This window comes from Notamacropus eugenii, chromosome 5 (genome assembly GCF_028372415.1).
Source record: "Notamacropus eugenii isolate mMacEug1 chromosome 5, mMacEug1.pri_v2, whole genome shotgun sequence".
Lineage (NCBI taxonomy): Eukaryota > Metazoa > Chordata > Mammalia > Diprotodontia > Macropodidae > Notamacropus > Notamacropus eugenii.
The window spans coordinates 313,018,356-313,027,931 of NC_092876.1; the positions used below are offsets into that span (position 1 = coordinate 313,018,356).

At 37.4% G+C, this 9,576-nt stretch overlaps 1 pseudogene; it reads right to left on the reverse strand.

Annotated features, from left to right (window-relative positions):
- Positions 1-2,292: 2,292 nt before the first annotated feature.
- On the reverse strand, positions 2,293-3,094 carry LOC140507899 (legumain pseudogene; annotated as a pseudogene).
- Between the last annotated feature and the right edge of the window lie 6,482 nt (positions 3,095-9,576).

Below are 9,576 nucleotides of genomic sequence, written 5' to 3' on the forward strand. Positions count from 1 at the left end.
TCCTGAGAGAGATAAGAGTTGGAGTAGTCATGAATAACCATAATGTTCATTATCATATGTCTTCCAGGATAACTTTCTGAAATTGGGATTTCATTTTCAAGAAAAAAAGAAGTTGGCATAATTTTTATCTCTGAGGTACTGATCAGGAAGAAATGATTAAACCAGTAAAATGTAAGTACCTTGAGAATAGGTTAGCACTTGGTAAGCTAAGAGCTAGGGCAACTAGGTGGTGCCAGATAGAGTGCCAAACCTAGTGGCAGGAAGATTCCTCTTCCTGTGTTGAAATCAGGCTTCAGACACTTGCTACATGTGTGACCTTGGGCAAGTCACTTAACCCTGTTTGCCTCAGTTTCCTCATATGTAAAATTACCTGGAGAAGGAAAGGGCAAACCACTGCAGTATCTTTGCCAAGGCTGGGATCATGAAGAGTCAGATACAACTGTACAACAACCAGCTAAGCACTTAATAGATGTGAGTTGAATTCATTTGAATTGAATTAGACCATGCAAAGAACATCATAAAAGAATTGGGTCACTTTGGGTTGTGGGGTAGCTCTAAACATATCTGTAGAAAAAAGGAAAGGTAGAAGAGAAATGTCTACAAATGGTTTACTTTATGCCCTTGACAAGAGTTTGATCTGATGTTTATGATAAAAGTGATATTGCAATGGGGCTATGTCCTTAACTATATCATAATAAAGTATTCTGAAATACATCTTTTTCTTCTCAATCTTTATCTTACCAACAAATTAAGGCAATTAATCTTCCATTGTGAATCTATTTACTCTTCCCAAATCACACAATTTGGGTTCTGACTCTAATGAGGATATCAGTGCAACTTTCTAACAATTTGACCATATGGGATCTCTCTGATTTCCTTTTAAATGTCAAACAGTAAGAGTTCCTCAATGACTTATTATTGTTTTTATCTCAAGGTTGTCTTGTTGTAGAGAAGTATATTGAGGGATTTGAAGAGCCTGTGGTATTTAATTAGAAAAAAAAAAAAAAACAACGATTGTGTGCTCTACTCAACTTTCTGCACAGATTTAGAAGGAAGCAGATGATCCAAGCAGATTGATTGCATTAACCTTGAGGCTATTGCTATTGCAATTAGCAGCAATTCTGGGAGTCAATAGCTGTTGTTTCATAAGGTAGAGTAATTAATTTCTTGAAAACTAAGGAGAAATTCTGAGGATGTGAAAAATGAAAAACAGCTTGTGAAGTTCGTTTCATGGGCACATGAAATTCCATGGATTAAAATCACCAGGTTTTCCTGTTTAATTATTTTCATCAGTTCATTTAAGTCTTCCTATGCTTCTCTAAACTCTTTATATTCATTGTTTCTTATGGTGAAATGCATTAAATTTACTGTGATTTGTTTGGACATTCTCCAATTAGTGGCATCTTTGCTAATATACAAAGTGCCAACATGAATATTTTGTTGCATATGACACCTTTCTTTCTATCCAATGGGACACTCTAGCACAGTGGAATGAGACCTGGAGTCAGGAAGACCTGAGTTAAAATCCGGCTTAAGACACTTACTTGCTGGAAGAGATTGGAAAAGTCATTTAGTTTCCATTCACCTCAGTCTCTTCATCTGTAAAATGGAGATAATAATAGCACCTGCCTCCCAGGGTTGTTGTGAGTATCAAATGAGATAATATTTGTGAAAAAGCATTTACCATGGTACCTGGCATATAATAGGTACTATATAAATGTTGGTATTTTTTAGCAAGTTATAAATATTTATTTTTAGGCACTGAACTTGTTATATACATGCTCTGTATATACACATTAATCTTGGAGAAACATGATCATAAGTTTTCTGAAAAATAACTTTCCAGTATATGTTTATGATTTCCTTAAATGTTATTCTTTTTATAGTTTGTTGAATTTCAGCAACAAAATGACAACATCCAGGTCAAGCATACTGAGGTTACTGTAAAGGAGTCAAGTGAATATTTTGTTAAACTACTAGTTTCAAAACTGGAAAATTTTATATGTAAAGATCAGAAATAGTTCATCTAGTAAAATTCTTTGGCTATCCAAATAGATGCCATTTTAGCAATAACTCACATATCTGAAAGTGTGAGGGAAAAGAGGGCAAAGATGAGAAACAGAAGCTTTGGGAAGCTTCTTGGAGGACCCCTCCCCCCTACCTGCCAAAGGTTTAGCAAGATTCACAAGAGTTCAAACATGTTGGCCCCTTTTCTGCTACAAAGCTATAATTGCATATTTCCATCAGTATAAACTCCACATTTGTTCTTGGAAATTACTGATAAGGCAGACTTTAGTAGTAGCCTAAAGACTTTGCCCTTGGCTAGCCTTATTCTATCAAGTGGATAAACTCCTGCAGAGATTAATCTACACAGATCGCTGTCATGGAGCATACTCATACAAGAAGGAGTACTATTTAAAACAATGAGTCTTGAAATGAGTCACAACTGCCTTGTAGCAATCATGGGCTATGAGTGTTCATCTCTTAGAGAGCATTTTCTCAGTCTGAACATTGGATGAAGTAACTATTGATACAATTTTCTGCACAGCCTTCTGGATAATGGTTTTAGCCTATAGTTGTGCTTGCAACTCATCAACAATTTTCTTAGCTTCTTTTGCATCATCAAAGGCAATTAATTTCCTTTTTGTGATTTCAATGGGAATGTCCTGACTTGGAGTGAGGTCTTGGGGTTTCTCACGTGGCAGAGATGTAAGAGAACTGACTTTGTGTTTCATTCCCTGCTTTCACTTTGACATAGGAGATTGTCTTGTTCAGATACTGCATGATGGGGCTGTAGCGGAATGTTTTTTCACTAACTGAAATTACTTATGCAGTCTCTTTAGTTAAATCTTCCACATGTGAATCTTCCATCTAGTTAACACCATGTCATTCTCCAAGGTAAGTACTTCTCTCTTCATCATAGTAATAAGCATAGGAAGATTATCTGGGAGTAGTTACATAAGAATGCTTTAAGAGCAGTAGTTATATAAACATTGATATCAAGCAGGTGGTTGATCATTGAGTCAGATTCACATGCGTCAATATAGAACACCATCTTTTTACTATTTTTGCATATTTTTACTATTTGATGCATGTAACAGTTTTATTCAATTTTTTAAGATGTAATTCTTTGTTTCTGAGATTTTGGGGTTGGAGAAGTTTGGGAGGAAAAGAAATAAAAAATTATATTGCATCTTGCTGGTTATTGTAAGTGTAAGCAAAGTGGAGTTTTTTTGTTGTTGATGCTTAACCTGGAGTTCAGTTTCCCAGGCTCAAGCGAAATTTTAAAATCTAAAGGATTAATCTCCTTTGAACCCTGATTATTCACAGCTATGGTGAGTCACATACGTTTTGTGCCTTCTGGCTCTGAGCCAATCAGGAGTCAAATCTTTGTTACATATTCTGGGAGGCTGGCATTTTCCTTCATGAGAAGGACATTTTGATCCCCTGGACTGAACTCTGGGTAGTCATTTTTCAAAAAAAAAAAATTATATATTTTTAGTTTTCAGCCTTCATTTCCACAAGATTTTGAGTTCCAAATTTTCTCCTCATCTCTCCCCTCCCCTCACCCCAAGACACAGTGCATTCTGATTACCCCTTCCCCCAATCTGCACTCCCTTTTGTCACACCCCCTACCTTCCCTTATGCCCATCTTTTCTCTTTTCTTGTAGGGCAAGGTAGAATTCTAACCCCATTACCTGTATTTCTTATTTCCCAGTTGCATAGAAAACCAATTCTCAACATTCCTTCCTGAAACTTTGAGCTTCAACTTCTCTCCTTTCCTCCCTCCCCACCCATCCCCACTGAGAAGGCAAGCAATTCAATACAGGCAATACATGTGTAGTTATGCAAAAGACTTCCATAATAGTCATGTTGTGAAAGACTAACTATATTTCCCTCCATCCTGTCCTACTGCTCATTTATTCTATTCTCTCTTTAGATCTTGTCTCTCCCCAAAAGTGTTTACTTCTAATTACTCCCTCCTCCCATTTGCCCTCCCTTGTATCATTCCCCCATACCCCACTTATCCCCTTCTCTGCTACTTTCCTATAGTGTAAGGTAGATTTTCATACGAAATTGAGTGTGCATGTTATTGCCTCCTTAAGCCAAATGTGATGAGAGTAAGTTTCACTTTTTCCCTCTCCCCTCCTCCCTCTTCCACCCAATTGAAAAAGCTTTTTCTTGCCTCTTTTATGAGAGATAATTTTCCCCATTCCATTTCTCCCTTTATGCTCTCAATATATTCTTTTCTCACCCCTTAATTTTTTTTAGATATCATCTCTTCCTATTCAGCTCACCCTGTGCCATCTATCTATCTATCTATCTATCTATCTATCTATCTATCTATCTATCTATCTATCTATCTGTCTGTCTGTCTGTCTGTCTGTCTGTCTGTCTGTCTGTCTGTCTGTCTGTCTGTCTATCTATCTATCTATCTATCTATCTATCTATCTATCTATCTATCTATCTATCTATCTATCATCTACCTGCATATAATCCCTCCAACTACCTAAATACTGAGAAAAGTTCCAAGAGTTACAAATACTACCTTTCCCTGTAGAAATGTAAACAGTTCAACTTCAGTAAGTCCCTTATGATTTCTCTTTCCTCTTTATCTTTTAATTCTTTTCTTTATTCCTGTGTTTGAAAGTCAAATTTTTCTGTTCAGGTTGGGTCTTTTCATTAAGAATACTTGAAAGTTCTCTATTTCATTGAATGACCATTTTTTTCCCTGAAGTATTATACTCACTTTTGCTGTGTAGGTGATTCTTGGTTTTAATCCTAGTTCTTTTGACTTCTGGAATATCATATTCCAAGTCCTTCAAACCCTTCACATAGAAGCTGCTAGATCTAGTGTTGTCCTGATTGTATTTCCACAATACTCAAATTGTTTCTTTCTGGCTGTTTGCAATATTTTCTCCTTGACCTGGGAACTCTGGAATTTGGCTACAGTATTCCTAGGAGTTTTTCTTTTTGGATCTCTTTCTAGAAATGATTGGTGGATTCTTTCAATATTTATTTTACCCTATGGTTCTAGAATATCAGGGCAGTTTTCCTTGATAATTTCATGAAAGATGATGTCTAGGATCTTTTTTGATCATGGCTTTCAAGTAACCCCAATTTAAAATTGTCTCTCCTGGATCTATTTTCCAGGTTAGTTGTTTTTCCAGTGAGATATTTCACATTGTCTTCGATTTTTTTCATTCTTTTGGTTTTGTTTTGTACTGTCTTGGTTTTTAATAAAATCATTAGCTTCCAATTGCTCCATTCTAATTTTTAAAGAACTATTTTCTTCAATGAGCTTTTGAATCTCCTTTTGCATTTGGCTAATTTTGCTTTTGAAAGCATTCTTCTCATAAAGCATTCTCCTCTTTTGCCATTTGGGTTAGTCTATTTTTAAAGGTGTTATTTTTTTCAGCATTTTTTTGGGTTTTCTTTAGCAAGGTGTTGACCCACTTTTCATGATTTTCTTGCATTGCTCTCATTTTCGTTCCCAATTTTTCCTCCACCTCTCTTACTTGATTTTCAAAATCCTTTTTGACCTCGTCTATGGCCTGAGATCATTGCATATTTTTTGGGAGGTTTTGGATGCAGAAACCTTGACTTTTATGTCTTCCTGTGATGGTATGCCTTAAAGGATGGAAGAAAATACCTGTTCACCAAGAAAGTAACCTTCTATAGTCCCATTCCCCCCCTCCCCCTCCCAGCGTTTTTGGGTATTTTCCAAGCCAGTTACTTGACTTTTGAGTCCTTTGTCAAGTGGAGGATCTACTCTAGGGACCTGTAAGCTCTCAGTTCCTCCAAGGTGGCACAATCAAGTGAGAGGAGTTTACTCCTCTCCTGGCCTGTGCTCTGGTCTGAGAGGAATCACAAGCTTTTCTGCCCGTGATATGTGAGTAGAATTCCCTCTGCAGAGCCTCCACTAGCTCCAACAGGCCAGTGCTCCTCCTCACCCCAGGACTGCCACTTAGGGTTGAGACCCAGATCAGTCATTCATTTCCCCAGGGTCTTTAGGCCAAGGGCTCCTAAAATGGATGGTGCTACTGCAGTGACTGCCACTGCCCTGGGGCCAGAGCTAGACAACATTCTCTTTCTCACTGACCTTTGAAGCTGTCTTTGGCATTTGTAGGTTGAGAAATCTGGGAACCACAGATGCTGCCCATGATTCTACACCCTCTGGGTAGACATGTATTAAGAGCTCCCCCAACTACTCCAGTGTTGGCTCTGTCCTGGTCTGGTGGTGTATGTAGGTGGTTGTATTATTCTGTTTAGACAGTTGGAGCCCTGTATACTGGATTGTTTCTTGGATATTCACTTCTTCCTACTTTTCTGTCTGCATTGTTTAATTAAAGTAAGATTGTTGACCCCTTTGAAGTTGTTTTTCCTTTAGAAAAGAAGATCAAAGAACCTGTGCTAGCAGCTTGTGTGTGCTAGTATGGTTGCTACTATACTTATGTAATCAGAATGTTAAATTTCTATGGACACTTTCAAATCTTCAAATGACCCTAAGAGAATATGGTCATTATGATATCACAATACTTAAATGGTTTTACTTTTTAAAGTATATAACACAGTCAGATCTACCCTGATCTTTCTTATGAACTACCCAATTATTAATGACAATTTTAGACATATGTTTCATATTTTATGTATTGTATTGATAATGCTTTTTTGTTTTAGTATAATCAAGTGCCTCTGATTGAATAATGTGATTAAAGATTTTCCCTACTCATTAATGGGCCTGGGAAGATCTGTAGGAAGGCCAACACCTTTTGTTAATGAGGCACTAGTTCTCAAGGGTTGTGATGCCTTCTGGCTCTGAAAAATGTATAAGTACTTGGAGGTGAGGTTTTACTTTGGGGCTTAGCTTTTGGAAGAAGGTTTGTGTTCCAGATGAGACTCCGGGAAGCTGCTAAGCAGCTCCCTGGCTTTGAAAACCCAAATGTGGGTGTTTCTCTTTCTGGTAACTATGTATGTATATATATAGTGCTCAGACAGTTGGATCTGTCTGTTGATCTATGACGTATGTATTGCTTATGTCAGAATGTTGGAAGCCATGTCTAGTGATCTTGATTCTTCTGTATTTTCTCTGATGTTCAGGGTGCTGGCTTTTCCCCTGAACTAAGAGAATGATACATGTGCTTGATTAAAGTGATTGTTGACTCATCAAAAGTTGCTTTCCTTTCAGAAAAGCAGATAAAAGAACCTGTACAGCAGTCACTCCTGTGTATGTGGGGATGCTTGCTGATACATGTATATAAAAGGTAAGCAATCTGTCCTTATTGGGTCCCTTATGATTAGTCTGGTATGTACCTTATGTTTCTCTTGGCTCTTGTATGCCAAATCTTCTATTAAGTTCATTTTTTTTAACAAAGTCCTAAAAGTCTGACAGTTGATCAAATGTCCATTTTCTTCATTCAGGATTATGCTTAATTTTGCTGGGTATGATATTTTTAGCCAGTACCCCAGTTCTTTTGCTCTTTGATAAATAGTGTTCCAAGACCTGTGGTCCTTTAGTGTCTCTATTTCTAGATCTTGTGTGATTCTAATTGTGGCACCATCATAATTAAATTGGTTTTATTGTTGCCTTTAATATTATATCCTTGAGCTGGGTGTTTCGCAATTTGACTATAATATTCTTATGAGTTTGTTTCACTTGCTTCAAGTGGTGATCAATGGATTTTTTCTACTTCTACTTTTTATTCAATTGCTTCTTATATTATTGTATCAAGATTCTTTTTTTGATCATAGTTTTCAGATCTGATTATTCATATATTTTCTCTTCTTGATCTGTTCTCCAGATCAGTTGTTTTTCTTATTAAATGTTTCACTTTCTTTTCTATTTATTCATTTTTATATTTTCTTTAATTATTTTGTGATCTCTTATAACTTTGCTAACTTGGCCTTGCCCACTTCTAATTGTCAAAGTGTCATTTTCTTCCTAAACATTCTGGATCTCCTTTTCTAATTGCTTGACTTTTTTTTAATAGTCTTTTTGTTTTTCTTGGATTGTTCTTACTTTAAAAAAACCATTTCCCTCAGTCTCTCTCATTTGATTTTTAAAGTATTTTAAAAATTCTTCTACAAATTATTTTTGGGCGGGTGACCATCTGACATAACTCTTTGGGGTAGAAGAGAGCTTCTTTACTTCAATATCCTCCCCTGAAGATGGACCCTGGTCTTCTCTATTCCCATAATAACTTTCTATGGTTGGATTCTTTCTGCTTTGCCTGTGAATTTTTTGTAGTAATATATTAATTTTTGTAATCACTCCTAGTCCTGAGGTATAGGGGATGGTGCCTCTTTCCCCAGAGTTTCAGTTCTCCCCTCTAGACTGGAACTAAAGCCAAACCTTGAACCTCTTGTAAGAGCCCACAGCCAGGGGCATTCTGCCCCACAGCTTCTGTACTGACTGGGCATGTGCTGGTTCCTTCTCACCCCATCTGCTCTTTGCAGCACAGGTGGATCTGGCATTTCTTGTCAGCAGAGATTCCCTTGATTTTCCCCAGATCAGATGCACAATTCCCCTAACCATCCAAGGGTTAAAAATTCCTGTGGCTGAGGCCAAGGCAATCTCCCAAATCAGCAAACCCCAATTTACTGCTTATTGTTTAAGCTGCTTATTGTTAACTTGGACCCTACCCAGGAGGTGTCTACTCTTCACAGGGACCTCATCATGGGATTTTTCTTCTGATCTTGGATTGCTGTAGAAAGACCCCTATTGTGCCCCTATTCTTATTTATTTTTACCTGCACTTTGTTCACTCTGATATGCTATTTTGTCTTTCTTGTGGGGGAAAACCTTGAGCCTTGTAATTTTCTGACCTACTCTGTCATCTGCCCAGAATCCTCTCTCAAATCTTTTACATGAAAAATATCACCAGGGAAAGCCAAGAGTCTAGGAAGTCCAGGACCAGGGAAACAAATATATAGTCCTTGAGACCACTGATCAAAACTTCCTGATTCTTTATTCCTTACAACTTCTGCCTCACCTCACGTAACACAGCAATGAAGATTTCAGGGATAACATCTGCTTATGTATAGTCTTTTGGGATCTCTTTGCACACACCAGTACCATTGGGTCTATTGATCATACTTTTTGTAGGATTTTCTTCATTGTTTGCAGTGTTGTCATACATTATGACAATAATTTATTCATCAGGAATCTCATTTCAGTGAATGATTGGATAAGCATAGGCATCAGTCTGGTGTCTGAAGTTACACTAGCCATTGGAGACTTCTACAAAAACAATCCAATGCTTGTCTCCATCCTCAGCCTCATCCAGGGGAAAATATTAATTCCTCAGACCACAGCCAACAATACAATTGTCTTCAAAACCATTCTGTTCTTTGGGTTCAGATTACTCTTGATATAGTTTTTCCATGATAGACCAGAGAGAAATCACAGGGGGCATGTGTATCTCAGAGCTTTAGTTCACCCACTGGCCCTGACTCCACTATGCTTGATAGTATTATTAATGTTATTGCTGTTACCCTCGCCCTTTTAGGAGACTACGTCTACCAATGGGATTTCTGGATCAGAGGCTATAGACATTTCAGTCATTTTTTTTAGCTT